Source organism: Diceros bicornis, chromosome 7 (genome assembly GCF_020826845.1).
Source record: "Diceros bicornis minor isolate mBicDic1 chromosome 7, mDicBic1.mat.cur, whole genome shotgun sequence".
Taxonomy (NCBI): domain Eukaryota; kingdom Metazoa; phylum Chordata; class Mammalia; order Perissodactyla; family Rhinocerotidae; genus Diceros; species Diceros bicornis.
Window position 1 is genome coordinate 8,167,419 of NC_080746.1, and position 19,531 is coordinate 8,186,949.

Genomic DNA, 19,531 nt, shown 5'->3' on the forward strand with positions numbered 1-19,531 from the left:
AGTGATGTTAACCTGGACTGCAACCTAGCTGAGCCCGAGCAGCAACATGTCTATGCTTTCATGTGGCTAAAGCGCTAACACAATCCCTGTGTCTTTGCTGACTGACAGTCTTGGTTTCTGGTTTCTTAACAGAAGAGAGATGGTATTAAACCTAGCAATTGTCTTTTCTGCAGGGTTAAAGGAAACCACTCACGCGAATAAAACCTCAAAGACCTAAGTCGAAAAGCCTCGTTAGGAGATATTTGAATATCATATTGTTTTATTCCAAAGGTTAAGCACATTTAACCCAGGAGGGAGAAATCCTGCAGAAAGCAAGCAGAGTATGGTTTGCTTCTCAGCTAGCTCTGATGCAGAGAGCCCGATGACACACCATCCACTGAGGGGGCCAAGTGAGACACAGAAGCCTGGATGGTCCATTCAGACACAATCTTGGGACCTAGAGAAACACTTAAAAATCCAGTTGTTGTTTTTAATCCCAAATGCCAACCCAAATTCCTTTGTTTTCCCAGTGAAACAACTTGGAAATTAGCGAACTGACTGCGAGTCTATGGTGTGGTACTTTTGTTAAGGTAACTTGTATCTTGCTGTGTTCAGATGGAACAAGGGGTAGGCTTTGAGTAACGTGGAGCTGAAGGCAATCAGTTTCTTTGTTCTAAATCCTGGCTGCAATCTCCTCAGTGCCCAAGGTCCAGTTTTGTATGCCTCGACTTATGCGAGATTTGGATGAGCTGAGAGGGTTTAGGGAAGACACTCAAAGGTGAATAATGAATAGAAAATAGAATGTATTTTTTTAAAAGTTAGATGAAAGAGAATTGTGATTGACTATATGAAAAAAATAATAAAAGCTGATTTTCTTCTGGAATATGAAGGGGTATAGCAGGTAGTAACCTTCCTCTGAATGAGAGGAAATTGGTCTTAAATTACACAGGAGTGTGAGAAGTTGCAAGGAAGTATAAAATCAAATAACAACTACTTGTGTTAAAAGATTGAATACCTTGCATGGCAACAGGAGTATGGACTAGGTGACTGTCCAACACTGTTTCCATCCTGGGATGATACAGAAACCAGGACCCAACATGGCGCATTGGTTTCACCCTTGACTACTACCAATTAAATGTGATTCAAAGAGCTACTGCCTTTTACCTCTTACAGAAGGACAAAAGATTGAGACTGAGGTCTGAAACATTTCTTTCCTTTAAGGTCTAGCACAAACATCACCTCTTCTAAAAGCCTTCCCCTATCTCATGAAAAGGAATTCATTTTTTCCTTCCTTATTACTCCCATTGGATATTAATCTCATCTTTTCTATGGTGTTTATCACAGTCTCCTTTTAATATAATTAGCTAGTTCCCTAATAAATACTATATTTCCTTGTGACAGTTCCTATGTGCTGTTCATTGTTGTGCACTTCACAGTGCCCAGCAGGATGCCTAGGACTAGCAGAAGCTCAATAAATGTAAACTGAATTGAACTGAACAGAACTATCTGAGTATCTGGCAGAAATTTAAAGCAACAGACAATGTAATATCCTACCTTAAGGACTTGTCTTTCTCATTTGGTAGACAAACCTCATATACACTTAGAACAAAATATAAAAACCTCAAACAGGACACAGTTAAACAACTTCAGATTAGGAGCACTCAGAGGAAATGAATTAGGATGTTGGATCAGATAGAGTTGTTCAGATTTCCAAAACTGTTGAGTGCCTGCCATCTACATGGTGTTAAAAATAGTTTTACATACAATCTTTCATTTAATACTAAAAAAATAATAATAAAAATAAATTTTTAAGTTGCGAGATGAATAATATTGTTTCCACTCTAAAGATGAGAAAACTGAGGCTCAAAGATACTATGTGATTTGTCCACGATCACATGGTGCCGTTAAATAATTGACTTGAGCCCATCATTGGAGCTGAGGTTATCTGGCAGCACTTTTAGTGACGTTGCACTCTACAGATTTGCCTTGTAAATGTAATATTGATGTAAAGAAGGAAGGATATAGATTGTGGGGAAGGTGGGAATGTCACTGGTATGATAGGTGCTCTTAAAAAAAGATGACTTTTCTCTACCACTCCCAAGTTATTAATGTTATCAGCAGCTTGCTTTACCCACCCAGCCACCCAATCAAATGTTGGCATTACCCATGGTTTCTTCGTTAAGCTGGGTGTTGCTGCCATCAGCACCAATGTGATAAGTTGATTACATAACTCACGATCATCTTTATCAGTCACTTGAGACCACCTGAATCTCTGTGTCCTAGGGGCTAGCCCTTCCTGGTATATCTCACTCAAACCTCTCCTCCTCTGACAATATCCAGTTTCCTCTCTCTCTCCAGGCTTCCCAGACTTGCTGAGATTTTCAAACTATAGTTCAAGTAAATGTTTTTCCATTCCAGTCTCAGTGGAAGTGGAAAATTTCTCTGGAGAGGAGTCATTAGGTACAGACACGAGATTCCATGACTCCTCTGAGTCCAGCTGCTAGGATGAACCTGAGCTCAAAGCTATAATGCGATGTGAACTTTAATGTGACAGTGAACGCAGGGACCTTTTCCCTGAGGCAATTAACTTCTGCTGTTCTGTCTAACCATGACTTCAGCACTGGCAGCAGGCAGGAAATGAATGTCACCGTCACAGTCAGGAAGTCAACTTAAACTTGTACCCACAGGGGCCTTTCAATTCACCATTTCTTTGCATCTTTCATGCTTGGGAACCCAAGACTCCTTTCAGGTGCTATGACTACATTAGAAGAGAAAATAGTCACCAGCGGCCCCAAAACCAAACCAGACTTCTCGACATCTGGAGAATGCTACCACAGTGCACTCTCATTTTGGCATTTTCCCAGTGCCCTAAATAAATAAATGAAACTCCAAATCTTCCTATGTTTATGTCCCTAAATGGTAGCTGCTTGGTGATGCATATTTGCGTTATTGTCCACCAGGGAATCTCTGCAGTGGTGGAATGTCTTGTATCCAAGATAGGCAAGATATAAACAGTGACAAACAACCAATTTGGGAAAGTTGAAGGAAAAACATTCAAGAAATATCTCCAAATCAATTTGAAAATGTACTGAACAATAAAGAAGGAAGAGAGAGAGAGAGGGGGAGAGAGAGAGAGAGGAAGAAAAGAGGAAAACTTGAAGCATATAAACCAAGCAGAGCAGGAGCAGGGGAGTATTGTGACAATCCTCAATCTGAACTAAAAAGATAAAGAAAACCAGCCATTCTTCACTGAGAAAGGCATGGGATGAAATGTGACTAACTATAGTATGACAATTTCAAGTTAGATATAAGAAATTCCTTTCTATAAAGTTTATGAGGGTCTGGGAGAAATGAGAAAAATGTAATTAAAAAAAAAATTCCCACAGATAGCATTAAGAAAGTGTCTTAAAGCAATCCTGCCTACAAACAGGACCTATAAGGATTCTTGTTTCTTAAGTGTGCCCGTAGATCAGCAGTTCTGGCATAACATGGTAGCTGGTTAAAAATGCAAAATCTTGGGTCTTACCCAACACCTGCTAAATCAGAATCTGCATTTAAAAGATCCATTTAAACATAAGCTTCAATCTAGATAAGCAACAGAGTGTATCTATGGCTTGGAAAGCGTTAATGATGAATTGTATTTAGCTTTTTAAAAGAAAATCAACTGTATGGCCTGCAAAGCTAGAGATTTTCTGCTGTTGCCTATTACCTTTCTGGTGTCTTCACCTTGCAGGTGTCGATGCAAATAATCCATAACCAATCTATAAATCAAAATTGGGGTGAGTTGATTATGAGCCAACCTTTGAGGACCGTACAGCCCGGGAGAGTCCTTTCACAAAGAAATGGAGCACTCCAAAGAAGTGGGGTGTACCGAGTGGTTATATACCATCAAAGAGCATGTATCACATGTGATTGCAATGTCCCTTTTACAATAGCTGTGACATTGACCTGTCAGTGCAGCGATTGATGGACACAGTGGGTATCAGGTCTGCTGTCTCCATGGGCATGGCTGTTGTCTCGAGTTGGGTGGTCACAGGATGAGTGCAAAAATCAAATCCTAGCCTAGGGAGAAATGCTTATCCTTAAGGAAATGCCAATGTGGGGGAACTTGCATTTATATCTTAAGGACATTGTCCTTGTCTTTGGCACATGTTAATTGCTTAAAGCGGATATACAATGGATGAACAGAGGCTACAGGCCCCTTTTGGGAAAAAAACAAGGTCAGGCCCAATTAGTTTTACACCAAATGGCTTCCTCATGTGCTCCAATATATCCTATCGCTCGCCATTTATTTATCATAGGACTCATACTTGCCTGTGCACATCTGCAGGAGCACCGATGACCTTGAGCTGCACAGCAGCCTGGCGTTATGACCTTGACCACACTCATCCCTAAATGCCTAGGCATCCCTCTGTCACTGTTTTACTTTTTGAAGAAGCTTTTTAAAAACTAAGGCACATACGTGCATGCACAAACATACACACACGTGCATAAACACACAAATAGAATGAGTTTTGAAAAGAAAAAATATAATTAAATCACAGTATCGATTTATGCAATGAAATAAATCTTATTTCCAAAATTATATTCATTAATATTTCATAGCATACTAACAATGACTCTGCTTTTTTCCCTGATCACATGTCAACTGTGTTCATCAAAGGAGAACTGCCATGATTTTCCTTTGTTTGGTTTAAATATGACTTTTTGAGGGCAGGCCTAAGGGTCTGGTTCTCCTGGGGCTACTTTTGGTGCCCCTTGTTTCCCAAACTCCATCTTCCTACACTCCTCCTTTTACGTATTTGGAGGAGCTCACTGCTCCCCAGGGGCAGGAGAAGAAAGGGACCTACTCTAGTCATATATTCATACATTCATGCGGCTACTTAAGAAATAGCAATAATCAGAGACTCAAAGACTTTTGGAAACCCTAAAAGGACCTATAGATCATCTAGTTCATCCCCTTCATTCTACAGATTAGGAGACTCATCAGAGATTGAGTACATAGAGCCCAGGCTTACAGAGCTATTTAATAACAGAGCAGGGACCAGCAACCTAGTTCTCCTAATTTCCAATCCAATTGTCTTTCATACACACACACAACACACACACACACACACACAATCCATCTTCTAAAACTAAATCACACACTCACAAGTTCACACATACTAAGAAAGATCAAGGATCATGTCATATTGCTCATAACCAGGTTCTCTGCACATAGCCACAGAAAGCACCAAAGGCATATTGATTGAACAAACAAACAGATGAGGATCTTTTTCTCCAGATTTGCTATTTATAGCTCAGCATAGTCAAAGACATTAATATTTAGTCTGGCCATGTCTTGATCTAATAACATCATATTTCTATACACATACAAATCTCCCCAGCTCTCCTCTTTAGAATGTGAATGGCGAGTTTAGAACCACTCATTTAGAACAGGAGTAGTGATGGGTTTATGCTTCTTTTGGTCTTGAAGTGACCACGTTCTGTGAGATCAACATCAGCATTAAAAGTACAGGCTGTAGTAGGGAAGACAAGGCTTTCTGGATGAACGTGGGTAGGTTATGCATGAGCAGGCAACCAAGGAGACAGGTAACACAATTAACACTGAACCAAGTTACTACTCTCTAAACATACCTTTATACTTGTTCCTTAGTTAAAACATCAAAATACCAGGGAGAAAAGGAAAAAAAAAAAACAAAATCATGTGTACAATATATATGTGATATATATGATGTATATTATATGTGATACATATATTATATATGATATCTATATCTATCTACTATCTATCTATCTATCTATCTATCTATCTATCTATCTATCTATCTATTCATCTATACAGAGAGAATGGTTTGATTCTTATTTTTTCAAGGGTAGATGGGCCTAATAGTCATTTTATGATACGTGTGACTTTTTTTTTTTTTTGAGGAAGATTAGCCCTGAGCTAACATCTGTTGCTAATCCTCCCCTTTTTGCTGAGTAAGACTGGCCCTGGGCTAACATCCGTGCCCATCTTCCTCTACTTTATATGGGACACTGACACAGCATGGCTTGATAAGTGGTGCATAGGTCCACACTCTGGTTCCGAACCTGCGAACTCCGGGCCACCAAAGCAGAGCGCACAAACTTAACCACTACACCATGGGGCTGGCCCTGAAATGTTTGATTTTTGTTTTTACTTTTTTCTCTCAAAACTTCTCAAGCTTGTTCTCAAAACTTCTCAAAATTTACCACTACCCCCAGTGTCTCTGTAGAACGTATGAATTGATGGGTAAATAGTGCGAGGGAGGAAATATATCATGATCCCCATTTCACTGATTTGGAAAGTGATGAATAGTGTAGCCTCCTATTTAATGCAAAAGTGCTCAATCTTTCTAGTCACCCTACCTATTTTATTTTTTATAATAGGTATTGTGTCCCTGTGAAGTGTCAAAGTCCAAACCAAAATAAAAACCTGAGGAATCCATTTTGTCCCACTACCAGTGACAAGCATTGTAAAAAATGTACTGTAGTTTGACCCATGGATAATTCCAGAAAATAACATGTTGAAATTTATTTCTGAAATATAGCAAATAGGAAAAAAAATCAGTGCTAGGGACAACTGATTTTTTTGCATTTCTAATTAATATGATGAATTTTACAAAGTAAAGACCAAAGAGAAAAAAACAGTTTTAGTCATTAGGTTCATATTTCTGACAAGTTTTCTTCATCTTGATTTAGATGTGACTCTCCTCTTCACCTGAAAAGACCATAAGCACCAGAGGCCATTTATCCAATCAACATTACACTGAAGTTTTAGTATTTTAAAATATTAAAGCATAAGGGAAACGTCATATAGTTTCAATGCTTAAAGAAATAGAATGAAGAAACTTTTCTCACATTTAATAATAAACAACTAAAATGTGTTAGGTGTTTACTATTTGTCAAGCACCATGCAATTTAATTTTCAAATAACTATTTGAGACAGTTACTATATCTTACTTTCCAAATGAGAAAACTAGAATTTAGAGAAAATTTAGAGAATTAGGTCTCATAACTAGTATTGTGGACTTGGGATAAAAATCCAGCTGCAGAAAACTATTGAACCAGCACTAATAATGAGTATATGCTTTCCAGAAAAAGAAATACAAAGTTCAAAGAAAGCCATTTACTTTGAATCCAAGGTAACCAATTTTCCAGCTTGGTTCCTCCAAGATAGCCCAACTTTCTCATTTTACAGGCAAAGAAATTGAGGTCCAGAGAAGTTAAGTGATGTGACAAAGTATGTACAGCTAGTTAACAGAACTGGAATTGGAATTCAAATTTCTGAATCCTTCTACATTAGCAATCTTTCTACAGTACCACTCTGCTCCACAACAAAGCAGAGATAAATTTGAATTAGAGGTGAAATTTTAGTTATGAATACAAAATCTGAATCGGTTGCCCAGTCTCCTCAAATCTTCCAGCTTATACTGATAGCCACACTCACTAGAACTATGCTCAGAATTAAGCCATCTTGCCTCACAGCCCTGTTGCCCTAGGTTACGATCAGAAACCCTTACCCTCCATGTCATCACCATCACCAGGACATTCATCTCCATGCTGAACATCTATGAAACTGACCCAACCGTCCACCCTCGCATACTCCCAGGTCCTTCCAATGTGCCTTATGGAACTCGCAGTTTTTCACCGGTGAACTCTCTAATACCTTCAACCTCTCCTTAAATGTTCTTTTTACCTCTTGTCCTAAATAAAGATTCTTACCTGAGAATGCTACTTCCCCTTAAATGACACAAACCTCTGGGCCAGACGATGGAGTAGGTTGTCTTGCTCCTCATTGCCACATCCAAACAAGCCTTTCACATTTTTTCTTCAAATATTTTAGCTCCTTTGAAACCCAAGCCATTCCTACCCCACTTCATGTCTGTCGTTTACCAACTGCCCATCACTGCTTTGGTTCATTGAAGTTCTCACGTCGGCTCACTATCTTTGTCCACTCCCTATTCTCATTATTGTTCTGGATGACTTCAACATCCATATGGATTACCTCTCCTACTCTCTGTCCTACAGTTCTTTTACTCACTCACTTCCACAGTTTTATTACTCCACTACACCCCACAAGCCACACACCGGTCTTTGTCATACTCTTGATTTTGCCATTATATTAGTCAGAAACTAGAAACCAAACGATCTGAAATTATCCTCTACATTTATTTATTTCTTTATGTATTGTCTGTTGGCCCACATTAGATTATAATTTTCTTGAGAATAGGGACCTGTACATTTAGCTCATCATTTTATCTCCAGAATCTGAAACAGTACCTGGTATAAAGTAGGTGCAAAATAAAAATCTGTTAACTAAATAGGCATGGAAACATACTGGATCCTATATTTAATGAAACTAATAAATATAGAATTATCAGCTTTCTTAAAGCTTCTAATCAATATGAAATACTGCATGCCCCAAATATTTGATATACTTAAGAATTTGATAAATTGTCCTAAGTGAGTAGTATAGAAAAAAACTTACAATTTATTGAAGACCTACAACTTAGGTGTAGAAAATGTCGTTTTGAAATAAAACGTTAAATCATAACATATGAACAGTAAATGCAACATGTTTATTCATTTGCTACTTCATTTATTCATTCATTTATCTATTAATTCATCCATTTGGCCAACAAATCCTTACTGGGTACTTTCTACGTACTAACCTCTCTTGAGTACTGGAGTTTCAAAGATGAATAAGGTATTATTTCTGCCTTCAATGACATCACACTTAGTAGGGAGAGAGACACATAAAGAGTTTTAAGGCGCCAGCCTGGTGGCGTAGTGGTTAAATGCGTGTGCTCCGCTTCGGCGGCCCGGGGTTCACAGGTTCAGATTCTGGGCGCGTGCCAATGCATCACTTGTCAAGCCATGCTGTGGTGGCATCCCATATAAAGTAGGGGAAGATGGGCATGGATGTTAGCCCAGGGCCAATCTTTCTTGGCAAAAAGAGGAGGATTGGCATCGGGGATTAGCTCAGGGCTAACCTTCCTCACCAAAAACAAAAAAGAGAGAGAAGTAAATATGGCAGACCATATATGTAACCATCACCTGCTCACTCTCAATCAACTCGCTGCCCATATACACAGAATCCAACAAGAGAGAACTTAGATGGATAGACTTACAAGTTATTGTGTTCTTTCTCCTTAGAGTTTCTTTTTAGGTGGTAGAAGTTTGGTGTCAAAAACACCAAACATTTTGGTTTACATTTACATTGGCTTATGTAAACAAGAGAAGAAGAGGTATAAGAAAATTAACTGACATATTTATTTTAGGAGTGTGTATTTTCATCTTTTCCAAGTGTGTTTTCTGCTGCTTTTATAGTGAGACTGCCAACTATTCAAATTAAAAAACATGTATTGTATGTCTCATATAGCATTCTATAAACCTATTTGAGAACTCACCTTACAACAGATGGTGTTGACTGACCAAAAATAGAAGTTAAAAGGAAAGAGAAAGAAAAGCTACTATCAGTTAGGGTAATTTTAGCTCTAAGTACAGGAAACTCCAATTCAATATGTCTTAAGCAAGAGTAGTCCAGATGTAGGGGAAGTTTAGCAATTTCACATCATACTCAAGAAGCCAAGTTCTTTGCATCTCTCAGCTCTGCCCTCCCAGGTATGGCTTCATCCTCTGGCTATCGTCACTGTGGCTGCATCAGGCCCAGGCATATTTGAACCCAACAATGTCTCTCTTTTCTGTGGCTGCGTCTTAAAAAAAATTCTCTAAAATTTCTCAAAAGATATTCTCTCAAATCCTTGTGGTCAGAATTAAATCACGCATCTATCCTTGGACCCATAATCATGGCAAGAGAAATGGGGTTACATTTGGGCAACTCAGACTCACTCTTGTAGCCATGATCAGAGTCAGACTCTCTTGAGGCATATGGTGGCATGGACTAAGGAAAGCATCATTCTTTTAAGGAAGCAGAAGGAAATGGATGCCAAGTAGCCTGGACTGACTACATAATTTCTGGGGCCAGTGAAAAATTCAGGGAACTCAACCTCTCCAACCCATGGCAGTGGGAAAACCCCAAGGAGCCATCACCTTGCACTGGGATTGGAGTAGCTGAGAGACCACCTCCCCATGCCCCTCAATGAGTCATCAAGCACCTAGTGGCATTGATAGCTCAGGGCAGGGATGACCACCACCTTGCTCCACCCCAAAAGGCTACAGGGTACATGTCCAAACCTGACCCTCCCCACACCCACATTCAAGCCCCCCCTGGGGCAGAGGGGAAGGCTGACAGTGGGCCTTCCCCCAATCCCAACTTGGAGAGCAGAGAGTAGCAGGAGTCACCAGGCTGGCAGAACCAAAGAACGGGGAGCAGACAGCTGAGAACCCAACCCACGGAGATTGAGAGGCAGCTGGAGGCAGGAATGTAGGAGCCAAAACTCCATGTCTTGGCATATCCTCCATTGCTCCAGCTACTTCATTTCAAAGCACAAATTCAGAGAAAATTATTAAGAATTTTAAGATGGTGACTGCAAAGCATTAAACCCAAGTGTGAGGCCCTCTGAGCAGGGCCCAGTGTAATTGCACTGGTTGCATACCCATAAGGCTGGCCTTAGGGGTGGTCAACCAACAGTGTCAGAGGTCAGGGACTTGGGAAGCAAGTGGGAAAACACCAGAAGCCAGCCAAAGAGGGAAGGCTTTGAGAAGAGACTGAACATTGAGGAACCCAGGAAACCGGTACATGATATTTACAGCTACCCTCACAGCTGACAAAAAGCTGAGAGGGAAAAGTGGTTTACTAAGATTTAGAGGGAGGTAACGCAGCTAATCCCATTTGTAAAATGAGACAGAGTAGCCAGAGTGCCCTGGAAATTCACTGAAGACTATTTGGGCTCTGCGTTTCCCGTCTGTTGTGATCTGATACGATCCAGAAAAGAAAAAAAAAAGATCATGCTATTGAGCCAAAATAGGGCAAAAGAAGGAGAAACAATTGCCAGCTCATAAGGAGAGAGAGAATTCTTTATTCAAAGGGAATTATTAATGCACTTCCAATATCCTGCCAAATCTTAAAAACGTTCAATGCAATTTTGTATCAGGCACACCAACATACAGTAATTCCTCCTATGCAGGCTTCACCCAGTACATCTGTATGAGAGAGATTAATCATGTCCTACAGGGAGGGGGAATTCTCAAAGCTTTAGTTTTAATCTGGTAGGCATGGAATGCTCTGAAATGCTTCCCCTGAGTTCTTAATGACGTGCCCTTACACACTTTCTATGTTGAAAAGTACTTGAGAGATAAAAACGTTAGCCCTTCTCATTTCACATTTATAGGGCCTATCATACAAAGGGGGTGATCAACTCTTCTCAAGGAGAGTCACATTCAGAGAGGTTTATGTCCAGGGTGGTCTATGGCCAAGCTGGGGCTGCAGAAAGAGATTCCAATCCCATTCTCGTACCTCAGTCTAAGACTTGACACTTGACTGAAAAAGATCTGAAATAAAGTATTTTGCTTAACCTATAATATTAAGTAAAAAAAGAGACTTAGAATAATTGAATGCTAGAGAGAAATACACCAATATTTAGCTGTGTGTGGTGGAGCCATGGGTGATTTTTATTTTTTCTTTGTTTTATCTATTGTTCTTATTTCTATAATAAGACTGAATTATTTTTAATAGGAAAACTGTATATACATGTATATATGTAGACATACATATATACACACAAGGCATATATACCTATACATACAAATACATATTTACACACACATATATTTATACCTGTACATACATAGAAAATATGCACACATGCACATACACTTTGGCAAAATAAAACACAGTATTTTTATTTTTTTGCAGAAAAGTTAACTCAAAACTGTCAAGACATATGAAGCATCATAGAACCTAACACTGACATGTGTTTTCTCCCCCAGCACCTACCAAAGTGCAGTTCATATTGTAATTACAGCATGGTTTATGCAAGGAAGGAAAGAAAGAAGGAGAGAAGGAAGGAAGGAAGGAAGGAAAGAAGGAGTGGGGGGTGGAGGGAGAAAGGAAAGAAGGGAGGGAGAATACTTTCTCATAATCTTTAACAGGGGATTAGGAAACACTTTAAACCATAATACAGAGTTTAGAAAATCTCTAACTTACATGAAGCTGGGGTTTTTTGTTTGTTTATTTGTTTGTTTGTTCTCCAATGCCTAGTTTTCCTCAGGCCTCACCACTATGGGGCCGTGACATGGAATGAACGGTACGGGTATGCCGCAAGAAGTTAGTACCCAAGCAGCTGGCAAAACGCGCAAGCAATAATTGACATTTGAACACATATGTAAAGCAAAACAAACAAAAGATTCCTCTATCCCATCATCAGAATATGTGTTTACTCAGGGTCTAATCTTATTCAGCACATGCAGAAATTTCTATCAGGTTGTTTACCCAAGTAATGCTCTCGGGGGTTGGGGGAGTACAACACAACAACAGAACAGTTTTACACAAAGTAGGGTCGAGATTGGGACTTCAGTTGTCCCAGGAAGAATCTCCAACCTCGTAGTTTGTATCTGGACAAATTTACCTCTTTAATGTCTCTTATTCCACCATTAGAGGAGGCTACTGTTAGGGAAAGTCACAGTGGAACTTACAAGCATGTGACTGGAGTGAAAGCCTTTCCTTCTCTGGGGTTTTCCAAGGAGTAAGCTGAGACAGAGCACGGAAGATGAATGCGGGAGAAGGTGGGGAGACCCGGGGGGAACCTGGGTGAAGGAAGCAAGGAGGAAGGGGCTGGGGGTGTTGAAGACTGCCTGGCTTTCTTGAATAAAAGGGGGACTGAGGTTCATTCTCAGCTTCAGGAAAACCATTAGTAACAGGTCAATGGGCTTTCCCTTTACAGAGATTTCCAGAAAGGCTTTTGAAGCAGTTTGTTCGGTGTGTATGTCCATGTGAGAGGCAGAGGGTGAAAAGCAAGATGCTTTTAAAACGAACGGATACCCTCCATGTAGAGTTTTAAAATCCCAAACAGTGACATTAGGGAGAAGTGGGCTGTTTTGGCATTGCCCCTCAGAGGAAAAATCCCAGCTCTCACACCACCCCATCTGGCTTCACACTGGGAATGCCACCTGCCAGTTCCCTCTTCTGCCTCTTCAAGCTTATAGATAAGATGGAGAGAGGGTTCTGAAGAGATGGCAAGATTTTCCTTAACGTTTCAGAGAATTGAATTTTCACACTTGCCGAACTGGGGGAAAAAGAGAAGAAGAAAAGGAAGAGGTAAAAGATGTTATTACTTCCAGCTGCCCTTCTCATATCAAGACACTAAGGTCCACCTCACATCAACTGCTAGAACTAAAATTGTGCATGGATAGGAGTTACGAGTAATCAATTCACATTCTAGAATGGCTGATTTGATGATGACGATATCTATATAATCATTCGTGATACTCTCAGTTACCAAGATGTCCTGGGATCCTTTAGGAATCTGCCCATACCATTGGGCTCACTTGGGCCCACCTTAGACCAATATTTTTGGGACTGAGGGAGTGCAAAGTGAAGTGTTTATTTTACCTATTAACAATGTTCTGTTTGCTAATATCATCTAACGGTCCTTTGTTCTCTGTCCTCCAAATAGGGTGGATTAAAGCTTCTGCAGATTACAGGAGACTGTCGTTCTATGCTGCATTGAGCCCTACTACCCCAATTTTTCCCCTCCATGTTGCACATCTCCCTTTGCTGCTGTTCTTTGATTATGGATCTTAATTGACTAAATGGGTCTGAGCAAATGCTTAGAACAAACAGCTGGATCTTGGAATAACTGGTTTGAAACTGCAAACACACATCAAGGGTACCCTTTGTTATTTACTAATGAAGCTGGCCCCTGAACTAGCTGTAGTATCAATTCACTGTAAACACAAGGATTAGATAGCCCAAGCCCCAGCGAAAAGGAAGCAAAATAATATGAATACCATCTCATATCTGCAACACGTCCACAGTTATCAGTTTTGGCTGAACATTATTATAACCTGAAGATCTTTTAAAACATATCCATACCCTCGCTTTACCCCTAAACAATTTTATTTAATTGTTCTAGGGTGGAATCAGTGACTAAAGAGACACCAGGTTGGAAATCTCAGTTGTAACCCTAGATAAGTAATGATGCAACATCAGTGAAAAGCAAAGAATGGCGACTGTATACATTTTATGATGTATAAACTCCTGTAATGGGGTTGAGCTGTTAAAATGTTTTTCTTACAAGTCACTTCTCAATTATTCATGCAGATCAAAGGGCCAGTGAACCAGAAAACATGAGAGTTGATAAACAAAACAGCAGTAAAATCTAAACTTGACTTTAGTAGTCAAATTCAGATGTCAGAAGAAAACTAATGAACACTTGGCCTAAACTAGACACTGAGTGAAGAGCTGTGAGGGATGCATATGAATGAGTAAAGTATAGCCACTATTTTAAAGAAGGTCAAATTCATTCATTCCTGCTTGCTCTAAGAACTGAGCTCTGTTCTAGGCATCAGATTAAAAGCAGTGATCACAATAGAGACATTTCTTGCTCTCATGAAGTTTGCATTATCAGAATAAGAATAAAATGAATGTAATGCTGGGTCCATTTATTATCCATCTATTCTTGGAACAGTGGTACTGAGGGATACTGAGGAGCATCACTCCTTCATTTCTCAGGTTTAGAAATAGTTGCACAGAGGTAAAATGGCCAACCAAGTACGCTAAGAGTGGGGTCATGTCCAGAGTCCAGATTAGTTCAAGCTGGTCCTATGTCCCATCCTCTACCACGGCTTTCTCTACATCCCTTTCCCCTGTCTATATTCCAAATAATCCTTTTGTACACTGTGTACGTAGGTGTAATTAGTTTCTCTGCCTAAATCCAACTCCAAGAAATTTAATATAGTTACCCTGTAAATAGCCTTGCCTTTCTACCATAAAGAATCATACATCTTTTTTTGTGTGTGTGTGAGGAAGATCAGCCCTGAGCTAACATCCGTGCTAATCCTCCTCTTTTTGCTGAGGAAGACGGGCTCTGAGCCAACATCTATTGCCAATCCTCCTCCTTTTTGTCCCCCAAAGCCCCAGTAGATAGTTGTATGTCATAGCTGCACATCCTTCTAGTTGCTGTATGTGGGTCGCAGCCTCAGCATGGCCAGAGAAGCGGTGCGTCAGTGCGCGCCCAGGATCCGAAGCCGGGCCGCCAGTAGCGGAGCGCGCACACTTAACCGCTAAGCCACGGGGCGGGCCCACACATCTATATATATACATATATATATATTTCATGTCTTCTTTATCCATTCATCCATTGACAGACCATTGACATCCATATCTTGGCAATTGTGAAAAATGCTGCAATAAATATGGGAGTGCAGATATCTTTTTGATATCCTGCTTTCATTTTCTTTGGCTATATACCCAAAAGTAGGATTGCTGGATCATACGATAGTTCTATTTTTAATTTAAAATTTTATTTAAAAATTTTTAAATTTTAACTGTTTTCCATACTGGCAGAATCAATTTACATTCTCAAAAACAATGCACAAGGGTTCCCTTTTCTCCACATCCTCACCAATACTTAACTCTTGTCTTCTTGATAACAGCCATTCTAACAAGTGTGAGGTGATACCTCATTGTGGTTTTGATTTGCATTTCCCTGATAATTAGTGATGAGCATCTTTTCAGGTACCTGTTGGCCATTTGATGTCTTCTTTGGAAAAATGTCTATTTAGTTCCTCTGCCCATTTTTCAATTGGATTGTTTGTTTTTTTGTTATTGAGTCATATGTGTTCTTTATATATTTTGGACATTAACCCTTTATCAGATAAATGGTTTGCAAATGTTTTCTCCCATTCTGTAAGTTGCCTGTTCATTTTTTTTGTTTTTTTATTTTGCTGTGTAGAAGCTTTTTAGTTTGATGCAGTCCCACTTGTCGATTTTTCCTTTAGTTTCTTGTGCTTTTGGTGTCATATCCAAAAAATTGTTGCCAAGACTAATGTCAAGGATCTTTTTCCCCAAGTTTTCTTCTAGAAGGTTTACAATTTCAGATCTTACATTCAAATCTTTAATCCATCTTGAATTAATTTTTGTGAGTGGTGTAAGATAGGGGTACAATTTCATTTTTCTGATGATGTGATCTTATATATAAAAAAATCCTAAAGCTCAACCAAAAAACTGTTGGAGTAAATCAACAAATTCACTGAAGTTGCAGGGTAGAAAATCAACATACAGAAATCAGTTGTTTCCAGCCGGCCCTGTGGCTTAGTTGTTGGGTGCGCACGCTCTGCTGCTGGCGGCCCAGGTTCGGATCCGGGCACACACCGACGCATCGCTTCTCCGGCCATGCTGAGGCCGCGTCCCACGTACAGCAACTAGAAGGATGTGCATCTATGACATACAACTATCTACTGGGGCTTTGGGGGAAAAAAATAAATAAATAAAATTAAAAAAAAAAAGAAAGAAGAGAACTACTTAAAAAAAAAAAAGAAATCAGTTGTGTTTCTGTACACTAGTGATGAAACATCTGAAAAAGAAATAAAGAAAACAATCCTATTCCCAATAGCATCAAAAACAATAAAATACTTATGAAGAAATTTAACCAAGGATCTGAAAGATCTGTACAATGAAAACTGTATGTCTTTGATGAAAGAAATTGAAGAAGACACAGACAAATGGAAAGATATCCCATGTACATGGATTGAAAGAACTAATATGGTTAAAATGTCTATATAACCCAAATATGCCTATAGATTCAATGCAATCCCTTTCAAAATTCCAATGGTATTTTTCACAAAAATAGAAAAAAACAATTCTAAAATTTGTATGGAACCACAGAAGACCCTGAATAGCCAAAGCATCCTGAGAAAGCAGAATAAAACTGGAGGCATCACACTTCCTGATTTCAAAATACACTACAAAGCTATAGTAATCAAAACAGTATGATACTGACATAAAAATAGACACATGGACCAATGGAACATAACCGAGAACCCAGAAATAAATTTCCATATATATTGTCAACTAATATTTTACAAGGGAGCCAAGAATACTCAATGGGAAAAGATAGTTCCTTCACCAAATGCTGTTGGGAAAACTGGGTAATCACACATCTGTTCACTATATAACAAATATAATGGGAGACAGTAAAAAAGTAGTATTTCTCAACCTTGGCTGCACATTGAAATCACCTGAAGGAGCTGTAAAAAAATAAGCATACATACATGCTGGGGTCACATCTCCTAAGATTCTAATTTAATTGTGGCTTGAGTATTAGGATTTTTAAAAGCTCAAAAAGTGATCCTAATGTATAGCCAATATTGAGAACCACTACAGTAAAAATAGTAGTTTAACATATCTTGGATTGATCGTTAACAAGCTGGATGACCTTGCACAAATTAACATCTCTATACCTTATTTTCTTATCTTTAAAATGGGAATAATAATAGCACTTAACTCATACACATAATGAGGGATAAGAGAATGTACATAAAAGCGCTGAGAAATGTGCTTGACGTGTAATTTTGAAAAGTGTTATATATTATCATTTTCAGTGAAATTAGTTTTACAATTATGTTGCCCATTGTGAAAGGCAATCACTTCTTTTATTTGCCCCAAATTTCAAATTTATACAGGCAATTTTTCCTGGAACCTCTCCCCACGGCACTTCCTCCACCCCACCACTACACACAAATACACAAAAACAACCCCATATCACAGACACAAACATGTACAGTAGCCTAGTATCCTAGACCACGGTAACACATTGCTCACGATATTAGTATTTTTTATTAGATGTTACTAGGCATTCCAACTGTAGCAATGGCTTCAGTATCACAAACATCCTGACTGGCCAGGTATTTCAGATTTTCAGAACTGACGTCTTTATATGTTACCACATTACAACAGCCACTTTCCCATCACTTTCCTATTTGACAAGAACAAAGTCACCTTCAAGCTAGCCAGGTTTGGGAGAAAGAAGCAGAAAAGCTGAGAACACATCTTTACCCCTCCTCCTGTATTTCCCCCGCCCCTAGTGTATGCAGAGACTCTCACGGCCTCCACCACAGATTTTGAGATGACTTGATGCACCTATCTTAACTGTCTATGCATGCACAGTCTGTTCCATTTCCTCATCCCCTGATCTGGTACTTTCCTTTCACTTCCTTCTAATTATGATCTGCTACAACTCCCTCTTCCTGGGATTTTACCACTTATTTATATTTTTGAAGTAACTGAATATTTTTTATAAGTTCTATATAATCTTGAAAAAAAAAATGCTGGTGATTGGTACAGAGTATGGTGAGAAACCAGGATCCTTTCCTAATACTGAAGAGTCCCTAAAGACTTAGCATCTCTCATTAATTATTTTTCTTAGCCAAATACTCTTTGCTCATTCCTTTAGTCAATTTTATTTTCCATTTATTTTTTCTTTCATAGGCAAACTCATCATCCATTCTGTTATGACTGTCACTTGATGAGATGATGAGAATTGGAAAGAGAGATAGCATGGCCCATGGAAAACTGTGACTCAGAAGGCCCTTCTAGTCCTACCACTTCCATTTTCACTAGCTATGTGAATTTGAGTGAGTCAGATTATCTTCCTGGAGTTCGTTTGTAAAATTGGTAGATTGGAATAGGTAACTTTTAAATTCACTCCCAACACCCAGGAGTCCCTTAGGAGTCAATTTATCAATTAACCAGTATTTCAGAAGGTCTAATATGTCACGTCCTTCTCCTTGGAGGTGAGAGAAATGCAATGAAGACTATAAGAAGGCTCCTGTCCTCAAGGTACTTACAATCTAGTTGCAAAAATGGATCCATACATGAAAACTGAATTGACTGAATCTGGTTCCTCTTACTGGTTTAAGCCCACTGCCGTCCACTGTTCCCACTGATTATAACCAAAAACTCTGGAGAAAATATAAAAAACGAGTTTCTGGAGACTGAAGTATAAAAAAATATTGGTGGATTGTGGCGTGAATTCAAAACTTGACAATAACAAAGGGATGAGTTTCCTGTTTGTTTTTTGTTTTTTTCTCTTGCAGTTTTGCCCCGAGATTGGGCCCCAAATGCGGAGGCAGTGGTAGTAGTGTGGTTGAGTAAAATTTCAATAGAAATCCTGTCTTTCTGGCCAGAGGAAACAGAAAACAAAAACTCCTGGGGGCTGAAGAGTACAAGAGACTCCTAGAGCAGAGAAAGCTGTCCCCTAATTCTGTGTATGAATCCACACAAGTATCAGCCAGTGTTGCAAAAGCTTTGAGAACTGAACTGAGATTTGAACCACTGCCCACAGAATGTGAAACAGACCTTGCAGTTGAACCTGCCTGAATTGACTTCTTGCTAAGCAAACAAAAAACTGCAACAAAAACCAAAATTCTCTACAGTAGGTGCTGGCAAACTACAGCCTGCAGGCCCAATCTGGCCCACTACCTTTTTTATAAATAAAGTTTTTGTGGAACACAGCCATGTCCATTCATTTATGCATCACTCTATGACTGCTTTTGCTCCACAGCAGCAGAGCTGAGAAGTTACATGGAGACTGCATGGCCCATGACCTAAAATTTTTACTCACTG